The 15,000-nt window shown below is 35.5% G+C and overlaps 1 non-coding gene across 1 annotated transcript; it reads right to left on the bottom strand.

The window, feature by feature from the left end:
• Positions 1–963: 963 nt before the first annotated feature.
• Positions 964–1,071, bottom strand: LOC141421025 (U6 spliceosomal RNA). The gene has a single exon (XR_012445732.1). It is a non-coding gene; the product is annotated as a U6 spliceosomal RNA (small nuclear RNA).
• Between the last annotated feature and the right edge of the window lie 13,929 nt (positions 1,072–15,000).

Below are 15,000 nucleotides of genomic sequence, written 5' to 3'. Positions count from 1 at the left end.
CAGGTGTGCCATGACTTCATTTTCTTTCTTTGTGAGTTCTTAAACTGGAAAGCGTGCTTGTGGTTTACGCCTGTAATCTTAGCTACTTGGGAGGCTAAGATTGGAAGGGTCACAGTTTGAGGCCAGCTAGCGCAGGGAGCTAGTTCTCAAGACCCCCATCTCAACTGGTAGTTGAATACAGTGGTTCACACTTGTTATCCCAACCTACAGCAGGAGGCTGAGATTTGGAGATTCATGGTACCTGGCAAAAAAAGTTCACAAGACCCCATCTCAGTGGAGAAAAGCTGGGTGTGGTAGTGTACACCTGTCATCCCAGTACTGGTGGAAAGCATAAAATAGGACGATTGCAGTCCAGGCTGATCTGTGCAAAAAGTGAGACCCTATTTCTAAAATAAGCAGAGGATGAAAAAAAGGGCTAGAGGGTGTGGCTTAAGCAGTAGAGCCCCTGCCTCGTAAGCTCAAAGCCTTGAATTCTAACCCCAGTACTGCCCCCTACCCCCCCAAAAAAAGAATGCTTCATATTCCTTAGTAATATAACTTGGGAAATGGAAAATAGTAGAGAACTGAATTACTTCTAAGATCAGTTATCAAAATGCCACCAGTGTTAAATTTGGGTAGTATTTTTCCTTTAGTTATTTTCTTTGTAAACTTTTAAAACTGTAATAATGGGAGCTCATGATTTTATTTCTCTTGGGTTATACTTGGACTAAGTCATGGTGGATATATGTTTAATTTTTTAAGACTCAAAACTATTTTTCAGTGTAGTGGTAGCATTTTACATTCCCATCACCCACATACTTCACTTAATTTTAGTCATTCTAATAGATTTGTAAAAGCAATTTATTGGAATTTTAATTCCTATTTTCCAAGTGACTAATATTGTTGAGTATTTTCTGTGCTTTTTGATATCCATATGTCTTTCTTGGTGGTCTGTTGAGTCTCTGGCCTATTTTTATTTTATTTTAAAGATTTACTTTTTTCACAAATTTGCTTATCATTTTTGCACAGAGGCCATGCTAATTTTCTCTGTATGCTTCCAGTTTTAGTATATGTGCTGCCAAAAGTGAGTACTGGCCCATTTTTAAAATTGAGTTATCTTGTTGAGTTGTAAGAACTCTTTATATATTATAGATAGTAGTCCTTTGTTAAGCTATGCAAATACTTTATTTTTCATTATGCTTTTTACCCTCTAATTTAAGCATCTGTCAGTGATTCTTGACTGTGGCAATTATTACTGTGATATTTGTCTTAATAGTTTTTATGCTGTGTTTTTAAGGAGATTCTATTGTAAGGAAGAGCTCTTCTTATTACTGATTCATTCAATTTATTAATATTAGTGTAGACACATGAATATTAGTTGGGAGATCTTTCAAATTGACCCTTGTTCACCCTTTCAACATACCCCTTCATTTTCTTGAGCACTTCCTTTTTGGTTCATCTTGGATTTTTTCCTGCCTAAACCTTGGAATCAGCCAGTGTGCAAGATTCCTTTTGTTTGAGAATAATATTGACATAACAAAACCTGAGCACTAGAAGTATTGCTACTGAAGTGTTATTGTTTCTAGGTACTTTGAGCAGAGAGAGATAGGAAATATATGTATGTGTGTATATATATCTGAACATTTATATTTCTGTATGTGTATATGGAAATATATATGTATATGTATGTTAACTATAGATTCATATTAGTTACTGATTCTCATCTACTATTGCAGGGTTCAGTGCAGCCTTTTCCTTATTTTCAACTCCTTTCTCACACATTTAGAAACCTGATTCATCACTGTTTATTTAGATATTTATAAAGCTATTATATATGTAGATGTAGCTTCAGAGCTGCTGTTATAAATATGTTTACTTACTAGAGTGTGTACTTTTTGTCTTTAGTTTTACATTATTAAAATCAAAATACTGTTTTTCAGGGTTAATTCTTTTCAGCTGGGGCATGTGAAACATTAGTGTTAGTAGCTCTGTAAACAATGAACTCAGAAGCATCCCTCCTACCCTTTTTTCCTTGTTCTCATTTCCCCACTTTCTATCATTTTCCCATTTATCTGTAGAGGTAACCAATCTTTATAAATGTCTGATTTTTTTCTGTCTTTTTACACATATAAGAAAATACATGTGAAAAGTGACATAAAAATTACACATTCTTTTTTTTTTAAAAAAAAAACACTTATTGAGATATACACTGTAAAATTCACCCCTTTTAAGTATACGCAAGTATATTAAGAGTGGTTTTGGCACCTTAAGCAGCCATCACTGCTGTCCACTTTTACCTGTTACTAACCAGTCACTGTTCCCTTCTCTTTCCAGATCCTGGGCACTAATAATCTACTTTCTGTTTCTATACACTTGCCTATTCTGTTCTGGTTAGTTCATATAAATGGAATTATACAACCTGTGGTGTTGAGTTAAGCATTTTTTCCCCAAGCTTCATCCATGTAGCTTCATCTCAGTAGTATTTCATTTCTATTTTATTTTTGGATATTTTCCCATTGTATAGATAATACCACATCTCATTTATCCATTCATTAGTTGGTTATAGATATTTGGGTGGTTTTAACTTTTGGCTATTATGAATAATGTTGTTCTGAACATTTGAGTACAAGGTGTGTGGATTTTCTTTTGGTTTTGGTTTTGCTCTGGCGGTACTGGTGTATGAACTCGGCCTCATGCTTCTACCACTTGAACCACTCCATCAGACTTTTTTTGTATTTGGTATCTTCTAGGTAAGGTCTTTTGAACTGTTTGCCCAGGCTGTCCTCCAACCATGATCCTCCTAATATCTGCTTCTCAAGTAGCTAGGATACAGTCATGAGCCACCAGCCCCTGGCTTATACAAATGTTTATGTGGATAAATGTTTCCAGTTCTCTTGAATATATACTTAGGTATAGAATTGCTGGACCATAAGGTAGCCCTAAGTTTAACTGTCAAAATGTTTGGGAAAGTAGCTATACCATTTTACATAGAGCAGTACCAGCAATGTACAGGAGTTTCAATTTCTCCACATTCTTGTTCACACTTGTTTTTGTCTTACCTTTTTCATTTTCTCTCTTCTACTGGATATGAGGTGGCATTGGCATTTCTGTAATGATTAGTGATGTTAAGCATCTTTTCATGTGTTTATTGGTAGTTGTTTATCATCTTTGCAGGACTGTCTATTAAAATTCTTTGTCCATTCTTAAAATCATGCTGTTTGTTTTTTGTTTTTTGTTTTGTTTGCTATGTGGCCTTGCTATGGTGGCCCTGCTATGGTGGCCCAGACTGCCCTGGAAATTGCTATATGGCTTATGCTGGCCTAAAATTCTTGATCCTTCTGCCTCAGCCTCCAAAGTGCTGGGATTATAGGCATTACAGTTTATCTTTTTATTGTTCAGTTTTAAGAATTCATTATATATTCTGGATCCAAGATCTTTGTCAGATAGACAACTTGCAGATATTTTTTACAGTTCCACACAGTTTTTTCACTTACTTGATTGTGATCTGTGAAGCATAAGTGTTTTTTAATTTTGATGAAATCCAATTTATCTCCTTCTTTAATTGCTTGTGCTTTTGGTGTCATATTTAAGAAATCATTTCCAATCCAAGGCTTGAGAACTTTACACTTGGTTTCTTCTAAGACTTTTATAGTTTTTAGAAATGTTATATTTAAGTCTTTGGCCCATTTTGAGTTCATTTATACATATTCATATGTGCTAGGGGTTTTGTTTGGTTTTTTGTGATGGTTGGAATTGAACGCAGAGCTTTACGCATACTAGGCAAGTGTTCTACCATTGAGTTTTTTTGAAACAGGGTCTGGCTATATAGTTCAGGCTGGCCTTGAACTTGCTATGTAGGCCAGGCAACCCTGTGGGAAAACAATTTATCATAAATGTAAGGGTTTATTTTTGTTTTCTTTTGTTTTCCATACTGTATTGATGACTGTAACTTTGTAGTTAAGTTTTGAAATTAGTAAGTATGGGTTTTCCAACTTTGTTCCGTTTCAAGATTGTTTTGGCTATGCTCAATCTGTTAAATTTCCCTATGAATTACGGGGTTGATTTGTCAATTTCTGCAGTGGACCCAACTGGGATTTTGATAGGTGTGGTGTTGAATTTGTAGATCAATTTAGCGACTATTGTCTTTACATCATATAGAATATGTTTTATTTAGGTGTTCAATTTCTTTGAAGAGTGGTTTATAATTTTCAGTATACAGACCTAATACTTTTTGCTAAATTTATCCCTAAGTATTTTTATTCTTTCTTTATGGGACTGGAATTTGAACCCAGGGCTTCTTGCTACCACTGCTCTACAGCTTGAACCATACCTCCAGTCCATTTTGCTCTGGTTATTTTGGAGATGGGGGTCTTACATACTGTTTGCTTGGGTTGGCCTTTAACTGCAGTCCTCCTGATCTCAGCCTCCCAGGTAGCTAGGATTATAGCTGTGAGCTACTGGCACCTGGCAGTATTTTTAGTCTTGATGTGATTGCAAGTAGAATTGTCTTAATTTCACTTTAAGATTTCTTTTTTCTTTTCCAGTACTAGGGGTTGAATCCCAGGGTCTTGAACTTGCTTTGCAGATGCTCTATTCCTTGAGCCACTCCAGCAGCCCTTTTTGTGTTGGTTATTTTTGGAATAGGGTCTTGCTTTATGCCCAGGTGGACCTGGACCATAATCCTCCTATTTGTGCCTCTTTTCATAGCTGGGAATGACAGTTGAACCCTTCCAGAATCTGCCATTGGTTGAGATGAAGTCTTACCCACTTTTTGCCTGGACTGGCCTAGAATTGTGAACCTTCCCATCTCTTAACTACCCAGTAGCTAGGATTACAGGCTTTTGAGCTGTAATCAGCAGTACAGTTGATTTGTATAATGATTTTTTGTCATGAAACTTTATTAGTCCTTACAATTTTTTTAAAGTGGATTCTTTAGGATTTCCCCTTACAAGAAAGATAATGTTATGTGGAAATAGTGATAGTTTTATACCTTATGTTACCTTAAAGTCTGGAAGCTTTTTCTTTACCTTGCCAAATGCCTTTTCTAGAACCTCCTGAACAGTGTCAGTTAGAAGTGTTAAGAATGGGCAACTTTGTCTTAATCTTGGTTTTAGAATGAAAACATTCAGGCTTTGACCTTTAAGTATAATAATAGTGTGGATTTTTTTCTTGGGTGCTTTTTGAGGTTGAGGAAGTTCCTTTCTGTGCCTAGTTAAGTGTTTGTCATGAAAGAATATTGGATTTTTGTCATAGGCATTTGAAATGATCGTGTGGTTGAGTGTTTCCTTAGATAATTTGGTGTTTTATGTTGGCTAATTTTTGTATGTAAATCCAATATACTCATTCTGGGATAAATCCCACTGGTCATGTTGTATAATCCCTTTTATATTGCTGGAATGGAATCTGTGACTAGTATGTGCATCTGTATAAAGACTATTAGCTTGTTTTCATTTGATACATTTGGTTTTGGTGTCAAGGTAAAACTGGTCTCATAAGTTGGTAAGTGTTCTTTTATTTCTTGGAGTAGTTTGTAAAGGATTGGACAGTCTTTAAGCATATGGTAGAATTTACCAGTGAAGGCATCTGGACCTAGGTTTGTCTTTGTGGGCAGTCTGAATTTTTTTTTTTTAAGGGGGAGAAAGGTTATGGGGGGGGGCGAGAGGGAGAAGTTTTCAGTTACTAATTTAATCTCTTTATTTCTTTATGGGCCAATTCAGATTTTCAATTCTTCCCACTCCCCTTTTGTTTTATGGTGCTGGGGCTGGAATCTAAGGCCTCTTGCACTACCATTGAGCCCTTCTTTTGCCACTTTAATCAATTTTGACAATATGTGTCTTTCTAGGTTATTTAATTTGTTGGCATACAATAGTTGTGGTGTACATAGGCTCTCTTATCTTTTTTTCTTTTGTAAGGTTGTTAGTGATTTTCTGTCTTTCATTCCTGATTTTCTGTAATTTGGGTGTTCTTCTCTCCTCCCCCCAACCTTGGCCAGTCCAGCTAAGTTTGCCTTCTTTCCAGTGAGAACCAACTTACAGTTTTTAAAATTTTTTTTCCACTATGTTATATATTTTATTTATTTCTACTCTAATCTTAACATCTTATTTGGGTTTCTTTTGAGTTTAACTTGTTCTTTTCCTTGTTTCTTGAGAAGAAAGCAACTGTACATGATCAGTTGTTTCTCACTTGCTGTTTTCAAGATTTTCTTTGACTTTGTTTTCTTGACAGCTTGATTATGATGTGCAGGTCTCTTTGATTTTATCCTTTTTGGAGTTTGATGAGCTTTTAGAGTGGAGACTAATGTTTTTCTAACAAATTTATGAAGTTTTCTGCCAGTTTTTTCTAACATGTTTTCTGTCCCTTCTTCCCTCTCACTTCCCACCCTCCCTCCTTATTCCCTAATTTTAGGAATTCCCATTGTTTATATGTTGGTATGACTAATTCTATACCACAGTTTTCTGTGGCTCTGTTCATTTTTTAAAATTTAAATGATATTGGTTAATGTTATTTGACTTATATTAAGGTTTGCTAATTCTTCTGCCAGCTCTGTCTAGTTGATCGAGCCTCTTTTTTCATTTCAGTTATTGTACTTTCAACTTCACAATTTCTATTTGTAGAAATATATGTAAAGGTATATATTTATATTTTTATCTCATTATTGTGTTTTTTTGTTTTTTTTTTTTTTTTTTTGAGCTAAGGTCTCATTATGTAGCTCATGCTGGCCTCAAACTTGTGATTTTCCTGGCGTGTGCTACCACACCCAGTGAAATACTGAACACTTTAAGTAATACAGTATAGCACCTCTGGAAATCCAGGGTTTATTGTTTATTGTTACTGCTCTTTGTCATTTGCTTGTGAGGTCTGTGCTTTTTTTTTTTTTTTAAACTAATACGTAAAATCTGTATTTTTTTTGCCATATCTTGTCCCTGAAGTCTTTGATTGATTATCTTAGTGGTCATTTGTGAGTGGGATTTTCAGGGAACTACCATTCAAGTCAAGTCATGTTAGTTCTTTGGGAATGGGACTTTGAAGAAACTCCATACCTATGTTGCCTCAACTATTTGCTGCCAGGCTGCTAGATTTTGCCATGATTACATGCTCTTGGCTTTCAAGGCTGCTATGGAGCTGGGGAGGAGAACTGAGAATGGGCAAGCTAAAATGCAATGATCTGATATTTACTAAGGTTGAGCTTCTTTTCTGTTTCTTTTTTTGGTGGTACTTGGGTTTGAACTCAGGGCCTCACACTTGCTAGGCAGGTTGAGTATTTTCAAGATAGGGAACTATTTGCCTGGGCTGGCTTTGAGTAGTGAACCTCCTGATATCTGCTTTCTAAGTAGCTAGGATTACAGGCATGAATCATTGACTCTTGACCAAGCTTCTTTTTCTTGAATAAGTATTCCCTGAGTGTTGCAAGGTTTTGGCTAGTTTCTACAGCTCTGAAAAAGTTGATTTTATCTGTTATTGTCTGCTTTCTCATTGCTTTTGGTGAAGGAGAGAATTTTCTGAACTCTTTACCATTTTTTTTATGTCACTTTGTGCCGACTGTCTTAATAATGGTTTTCCTATTGAATATATCATTATCTGTTTATGTATATTCTTCTAAAACTTTACTTTCATATATTTTAATATATAGAAGTACTATAATTTTTTTTGTTTCACTTGTCTTTGGAACTTATTTTATAAATCTCACTGTTATCAACAGGGCTTTGTTGAATGTTCTTTTATCTAAATCTTACATATTTGTAAGATCATAAATTTGTGGAAGTGGGGTTTGTTGAGTCTAAGGATAAGAAGACTTAAACTTTTTGTAACACATGGCCAAATTGATCGTCACGATCAATTGGTCTTCAGGTTTAAGTTTATAATCCATGAACCACTTGAGTGCCTATTTTCTCACATCCTCACTCAGTTCTCTGGGTACTTCTATTCATTTCATTTTACTCTCTCTAATATAGCTTTTGGCAGTAATGAAAGTGTTCCATGTCTGTCCTGTCTGGTATGTAAGGCACTGACCATATGTGCCTATGGTACATTTGATATGTGATTAGTTCTAAATGAGGTGTGCTGTAAGTGTTAAGATATAACCCAGATTTCAAAGGTTTATTACAAATAAAAAGAATGCAGAATGATGAATAATATAATGCTCCATCATCATTCTGGGTCATTTTTAGTGCCTATGTGTAAAAGTCTTTCAATAAGTTTGCCTCAGTTTCTTGATTGTTCTTGAGCCATCAGTTTAGTATTTACTGATCATCTTTTTAAAAAATGATGAAGTTGGGTCCCACTGGATCAGGAGAATCAGTTGTGTGCCTATCTCTTTTCACCTGCACATTAATTTCACATTGACATACTTCCTTCCTTCCTTTCTCCTCTCACCTCCCTTCCTTCTCTTCCCTTCTCCCCACTCTCTCTTCTTTCCTCTTTCTTGTCTTCTCTTCTGTTCTCTCCCTCTTTCCAGCCATCTTGAAGTCTCAGATAATGCTGAGAACACTCTCTACCATTGAACTGCATCCCCAGGCAAACCATTATTTTAATGGCCTAATGGGGTTCTGGTTATCTCGTTTCACATTCTTCTGTTGTCTCACTACCTTCCATCCTTCATCCTTTTTGTTTGTTTTCACTGAATAGCTTCAACTCTACTTGTGAGCTGGACCCTTGTTTTTTTTTTTTTTTTTTGTATGTCCTTCCTGCAAAATAATAATTTCAAATAAGTCTTATGTTACAGATTGCTGTTGGAGGAAAAAGATCACATGACTTCAGGAATACATTCAAAGATTGTGGTCTTCACCCTTAACTAAGTATATAAAATTGCTTGACTGTCAACTCTGTATTTTACCCTCTTTCTCTGTTCCTGTGTTTGCTGTTTCATATCTTTGTTGCTTAAAATCTTCTAGTCCAACTCTGTCTTTTGAAGATTGGCAGGTGGTTTTATCTCTGGTGTTAGGGAAAATTCTGTCTGTCACTCCATAGATATTATGTGTTCTTAATTAACCTTTCTCTCTTCAGCCGCTTATCTACTTTGATCTTTGCTGTTTTCTTTTTCTTTTCTTTCTTTTTTTTTTGGCATTACTTGGGTTTGAACTCATCCTCACACTTGCTTGGCAGGAGTTCTACCACTTGAGCCATACCCCCAGCTTTATTTTTTGAGAGTTTTTCTGGGCTTTTTTTGGCTAGGGGCCTGCTTCCATTCTTCCTGAGTAACTGGGATTACAGGTAGTACTGTACTCCAGGCCCTGTTGATCTTTTCTGTTAGCATGTTAGATGTTTAAAGTTTTCCTTTGTCCATTTGTTTTCTTGCCTTATATCTTACTGCTCTTCTCTTTACAGATAGCATTCATAAAGAATTGTTTTATACTCACTGCCTGCAGTTCTCTGCTTATTTCCAATTTGCTGTATTCCTCTGTTTTTGAGGACAGTGGTCCCCAATAACAGTAAGTAGGTTTCTGTCTTCTTATGTTGGTCACACACAAGCATTTTAGTATAGTTTGACCACTTAAAGACATTACAGGTGATCTTTTCTTTGAAATGTTTCTGTGAACTACTTTCCCAATTCTTCCTTTTTTTTTGAAGTACCCAGGTGTGAACCCAGGAATTGTTAAGCAGGCACTCTACAACTTGAGCCATGCCCCCAGATTATTCTTTTCTTTTTTTCCGAGATTTGTTTAGGTGGTGATAATGGGATGCTGATTATGGTTCTTGGCCTGCTTCTCACTCTGTAATATATTTGGATTCTTGACTTTGATACCATTTAAAAGTTGATGATTTAAAATGTTAATGTCTGTCTAACCCAGATGTCTCTATTATATATGCTAGACATCTGTCTTCCCTAAAGTCCAGTTAGCACCATAAACTCAAATGATTTCTGCTTTTGTTGGTACTACTATTCATCTAGTTTCTCAAACCTAAATTCAAGAATATGAATCCTGACACCCTCCTCCAAGTTATTTACAGAAACCTGTCATTTCATCTCTTTAAGACAGTGTTGTCCAATAGAAATTTAGTGAAAGTCATATGAACTTCATCTTTTCAGGTAGTCACATTTGAAATGTTAGTATTCTGTTTTATATACCCAGTATATCTAAAATTTTATTTCAACATAAAATCAATTTAACAGTTATTAATAAGATATCTTTCCTTCTTACTTTCATACAGAGTCTTCAATTTCTGGTGAGTATCTTACAGCATTTCAGATTAGCTACATTTTAGGCATTCACTTAGGGTAGTTTAAATGGCTACCTTAATGGAGTGTAGAGTTTTAACCTACACTCTTCCTGTTTACAACCTGTGTCTTGGTTCAAGTCTTTATTTAAACCTACTAGTTATTCTGGACCTTATGGATGTGGCCCCAGTACAGAATGAAACACCTTTTTTCTGTTCTAGCATTTTTTCTGTGCTTTTTTATATCATTTATCACCTGTGTTATTGTAATTTCCCTATACATTACTTGGCCTGTCCCTCTTAGATTCTTAGCTTCATAAGCAGTTACCTTGTTTTTATTAGGTGTTGTAATTTTAATTACTAGCATTCACATAGGTTTCTGTCATATATTAAAGGTCTAGTTAGCTGTATGTTGAATGAATGTCTGGGAGAGTGAGGTCGGAAATTTTAAGAAGATCTGTATCCTAAGTTCAGAGCAAAGGGAAAAAAGTCTATTAAATTTTACTTCATTCTTACATATATTGGTAGAGATAAATATTAAAATATTTTCAACAATCTAAAATAGGATTGAGAAAGTAAGTGTTGGTTCATAAATACAGTTACCTTTCTTAGTAAAAAGAATAGCTGGAGACATGCAAAATAAGGTGTGAACCTTTAAAATGGTTGGGTGTGGGAAATACAATAACTGATTTTAGGGCATATCTGTGTAATCTTGTAATATTTGAGTGTTCATGTTATGCTAAAATTAAAACATAGGTAGTTTTAGATCAAATGTGTTTAAGACATTTATAACATTTAAATGGTAGATGAAATTCTTCAGCTTTTCTCTTGGGCTGTATGAGAGATGGTAGGAATTTGACTAAGCAAGTGCCAGGCAGTTAAATCTATGTGTATGTTGTAAAGCTTTTGTTAGGAATATTAAGGAGAAGGCAAGTAAATATTTGTATCAGTATCTTTTCCTTCTGTAGTCTGCAGTTGTTTTCGTATTTACTTGTTTATTTTTTGAGATGGAGGTTCTCAGTGTGTTGCTCGTCCTGGCCTTGAACTCGTGTTTTACTGATCTTCATGTCTCAGCTTCCCTTTAGTAAGGGCTCCACTACTTGAGTCACATTCCTGGTTGTTGTTTTTGTTTTTTTGGCTGTAGTTTATTTTTGAGATAGGGTCTTATGCTTTTGCCTAGAGCCAGGCTTGGATGTGATCCTCCCACCTTTATGCCACCATGTCTAACCCTCCTGAGGCTTTCATTCTGTTACAACTCTCCTTGCTTAATTTTTTTTTGTCATCAAAAAGCATATCTAGCAGATTACAAAATAAGTTGCAGGATTTTTTTCTTGTTGGAAATTTTGTGATAGCAAATACTAATACTCATATCTTTAAAATGATAGTGTTACTTTAGATGCAAAGATTTTGGTAACTGAATTCTTTGGGATAGGAACAGATGGTAAGAGAACATAAAGAGTTCTTTAAAAGTTTCAATATTCTGTTAGAACTTGTTTGACGACACATCTTGTTCTTCGAGTATTTTTGATTTCTAGAAATAAAGTTAAACAAGTTCAACATTGCTCTTCTGCGATGTATTTACTTTCCACCAACTAACAGAATTGTAGTTTGTTTTCTTTTCAAAATATTTTCTCTTAGAATTTTTTTTAACTTCTCCATAAAGTATGCTTGAATTAACAATTTAATATAGTTAGTAAATTATTTTGGAGAATTTACTTTTAAAGGAGATAATGTTTTAGTTTTTTCTTTTAGGAAAAGAATCAGTGTGTGATCAAGTCTTCAAACTGTAGTTAGTTATTTTTTGGTGCTAGGGTTTGAACTCAAAGCTTCAGGCTTGCCAGGCAGATGCTCTACCACTTGAGCCAGCCTCCGGCTCTTTTTTTCCCTAGTTATTTTAGAGATAGGGTCTTGCTTTTGCCCAGGCCCTGCTGCATCTCAATTCTCTAATGATAAGTGCATACCACCAGGCCCAACTTTATTCTTTAGAGATGTGGTCTTACAAAATTTTTGCCCAGACTGACCTGGACCTGCAATCCTCCTGATCTCATTCTCCCAGGTAGCAAAGATCGCAGGCATGAGCCACTGGAACCCAGCTCAGACTATAGTTATTTTAAATTTGGGAGTAAGGAAAGATTCTTATGAGATACAAAAGTCTGTATATCTTAGTCAACTAGTATTGTACTATTGGTAGATTCTCTAAATACCATTTTGGTGTCAGGTTAACTGCAGACTTTAATTTTGTATTTTATGAAATACTTTAATGCAAATTCTGGGACAGTTTGTTTTGCAGCCTTAGCTAAGCCAGTTTGTCTTTCATCTTTGAGCAAAATTTCTTCAGAAGGAATTTGTCCTGAAAGGGTAGTCATTCACCTTTTTTTGGATATCAACTGTGTATGACACTTTGCTAGGATTATAGAGGTGACTATGATATTGTTCTGTCCCTCTGGAAAGTTAGTCATGGGGGAGCTGATAAGTGTTTTAAATAATTTAATGTGTTATTATAATTATATGTAAAGAATTGTCTACTCTGAATTAACCTAGTCACTCTTCTTCCTTACTGTTACTGAGCGTTCTTTTGTTAAAAGTTACTAGTAATATTATTTTCAAATTTATAGTCACATCTCTGTTATTTCATTGGACTCATCACAATTAAATGACTCCTCAGTTTTTGAGGTCATTCTCAGTCCCACCTCACTGATTGATCTTTCTCAGCCTGTCACTGTTGTTGTACTCCAGGACTCTGTCTGAACCTCCTTGTTATCTATAGTCTTTCTTTGGGAGTCCAGTTCATTCCCAATAGTATCCCTGTGTAGATGACTCCTGTGTATTTGTATTTTCAGCACCAACCAAACACAGAATTTCTAGAATCAGATAGTAAAATTGCCCACCGGCCATTTCTTTTTAAATATAAAGTAGGCATATCAAATTTAACATGTTTAAAAACATGATTTTGGTTCTTACCACCTAATCTTTTCCTCCCCTATCACTCCCTGTTTTCCAAAGAGATATTACTAGCTAGTGAGTTGTAGAAAACCTGAGTTATGCTTGGTTTCAAACATATTGAAGAATATTCTGTTTACCTTCTAAACATACTTTGAATCCTTTTTAATCTCTCATTGCATCCTACCATCTTAGTTCCATATACCCTTTCTTTCTTGGACTATTGCAGTAGCCTCCTTTCTTATTTCTACTCTTTCATTTAGCAGCCAGAACTATCTTTAAAGCACAAATCAGGTCACTTGCTGTGAAAAATCCTCCAGTGGTTTCCCATCATGCCTAAAATAACAACATCCAAACTTCCCGCTTTGGCTAAGTCCCACAGGATCTGGCCTCTGCCTGCCTCTCTGACCTCATTTCCTATCACACGTCCCCTTGTCTACTATTTTCCTTTGTTACACATTATATACTTTGTCTTTTGTTCCTGGAAGTACCAAGTGTATCCCTAGTTTAGGGCCCACTCTTTTGCCTGGAATGCCTTCCCCTCTTTTCTTAATTCTTCCATAAAATAGTACTTATTATGAGTCAAAGACAACTGAGGATAAGGCAGTGAATTAGACACTGGGACAGACTGAGGTGTTTTTAGTACACCTTTTGTCTGGTGAATTCCTTGAAGGTGCAAACTAAAATACCATATTCTCTGAAACTTTTTCAACTCTCCCAGATGGGTTCCTTTTTTTTTTGATGCCACAATTTATCAAGTTGATTTAATCTCTACCTGGATGGAGCTTACATTTCTGGTTAGAGGCAGGATGGGAGTAGGGTAGAAATCCCAATAAACAAGCCGAGTAAAATGTAAGATGTTGGTAAGTGCTTAAGAGAAATGTAAAGCCAGCACCAAAGTGTGGTCAGGCAGTCCTCTCTGGGAAGATGGCATTTGAGTAATAATGATGATAATCTCTATAGACAGGAAAAACAACAAGCACAAAAATCATGAAGTGAAAGCATCCTGGTATTGTGAAGTGAATGGTCAGTATGTCTGGGAGAGAAGTGAGGAAGGAGAAGTAGGAGACGAAGACAGGAATAGTGGAGCCAGATTTTTTAGAGCCTTGTCAGCCAGTGTTTCTCAGCTTCTGTTGCACATTGGAAGTATGTACTGGGAAAATAGTAAAAATACTAATGGATAGGTCCCATTCCCAGACATTGGCATAATTGATCTCTGGGGTGCATCCGAGCCATTGGGATTTTACAGACGCTCCCTGGGTGATTTCAGAGATGCGGATAAGGTGGAGAACCACTGTAGGCCATTATTAGGAAATTGAATTTTTCTTTTGAGGGAGATAGGAAGTTGTTGAAGGATTTTGTCATAGGAAAAAAAATTTCCTAGTAAGTTGACTTTAATACTGGCTTTTCACTAAATTTAATTACTTCAACTATAAAACTACAGGTAATATCTTAACTGCCTCAAATTATTTGAAATAGGTTGTTAATGTAACTCACAGATTTGTATCAGTGATTCCCTATTTTCTTTTCTAGATTTCCTAAAACTTTATACTTTTTAAAATCTTTTCTGCCATTTCTTATAGGACTTCAGATAGAGAGCATAATAATTGGCCTTTATACAAAGAGGAAGTTTTTTGTTCTATATTTCAGTAGGAGGGTTGCTGAAAATGGATTTAGATTAATTGGTCCTTACCGTTTTCACACAAAAAAAGTATTACTTTGACAAGTGTAGAAAAAAGTCTGCCTTCAATTTACTTATAATTTACCTCTAGTTTGCTGAGTTACATGTAAGTAACTTTCATCTTTCTGTCTTTTGCTATGTTCCAATGGATTTCCATTCCTGTTTGGATTGAATATGTCATTATAATTCTTGGAATTCCTCATTTGCTGTTCTTCTGTGAATTTGCTCTGTTGGAATCTGGAACA

The sequence above is a fragment of the Castor canadensis genome, chromosome 2 (assembly GCF_047511655.1).
Source record: "Castor canadensis chromosome 2, mCasCan1.hap1v2, whole genome shotgun sequence".
Classification (NCBI taxonomy): Eukaryota; Metazoa; Chordata; class Mammalia; order Rodentia; family Castoridae; genus Castor; species Castor canadensis.
The sequence above is the reverse complement of the archived record's forward strand: the minus strand, read 5'-3'. Positions and strand labels throughout refer to the sequence as shown.